This window comes from Agrilus planipennis, unplaced genomic scaffold (genome assembly GCF_000699045.2).
Source record: "Agrilus planipennis isolate EAB-ADULT unplaced genomic scaffold, Apla_2.0 scaffold202, whole genome shotgun sequence".
NCBI lineage: Eukaryota > Metazoa > Arthropoda > Insecta > Coleoptera > Buprestidae > Agrilus > Agrilus planipennis.
Genome location: NW_020438961.1, coordinates 419,293 through 420,661, shown reverse-complemented (window position 1 = coordinate 420,661; position 1,369 = coordinate 419,293).

Below are 1,369 nucleotides of genomic sequence, written 5' to 3'. Positions count from 1 at the left end.
TCAGAACAATTTAAATTTCGTTTTGATGTAGCAAAGGAATCCAATCCTTACTATGAAGGGGGTTCTGAAAATTTAAGCTTCTTTATACATCATGTAGAATGGTTTTTAAGACATTTAACAACTAATGATAGTTTCCTTAATGAAATGCTCTTTAATTATATTAGTAGTAAGATAGGAGGTGAAGCTCGTTCTATATTAATCTCTAATCAGCCAAAAAACTGGCCAGAATTTAAATTGTTACTATTAAATCGCTTTGGTGATCCTAGATCAGAGCAAATACTTTTCAATTCGCTCAACTCCTGCTATCAAAAATCTATTCAAAATTATGAACAATACGCAGAGGAAATAAAAAAACGCCTAAATTCACTTAAAGAACATATTCAACTTAATATTAAAACAGACGTACTAGTCCAAAGTAAATTACAATTTTATAATGAAATTGCGAAAAAAACATTTATAGCAGGGATTAAAGAACCATACCACACCCATTTAAAATAAATTTTACCTGTAGATTTAGATAGTTGCATACTAGCCTGTAGTAATTATGATGACCAAGAACAGAACAACAAACCCATTTCTTAAATTTCATGAGATCAAAAGAACAAAAACCCAGACAATTATTTACCCAGCCACAAATTAAACGACAAATACAACCTTTCCAAATGCATTATCCCCAACAACAAATCAATTTCCCTACATTTAATACTCCACAAAAAACCAATTTCCCAACAGGTCCGATCCAAATGCCTAAACCTGTACCCGTTAAACAAAATTATCCTACAAATAAACAAGTTTTTGGAAGTAATAACACCAACGTTTTTAAACCTTATCAACAAGAATCTTTCAACGAACCTACCCCAATGTCCATTAGTACTAGAAATACATTTCAACCCAGACAAAATACCTCCGACAACTTTTTCCAGAATTACGGACAAAAGCCTAACTATATAGTAGAAGAATTACACAACAATGAGATAAGCGACGAAACTGAAATTATTAATAATAAAAGTCAAATAGGATATAGTAGTAAGGAAGTGGATGTTAATTGTTTTATAGATAATAGCGAAGAAGAAAAATTTGTAGAAAATGACTCACTAAGACCACAATACTTAATCGATCTTAACACCTTATCTAATCAACCTAAATTACCATTTATTTATTCTAATAAATTCCAAATTAAGGCACTTATTGATTCAGGTGCCTCCTCTTCAATTATAAATCCCGATATTGCTTATAAATATTTTTCAGAATTTATTTACCCTCATGATTTTGAAGTAATATCCTTACATAAAACAATACAAGGTACACACGCGGTAAAAATTCCCTTATTACATGAGTTTGGCGAACAACAAGATATACAATTTTTAAT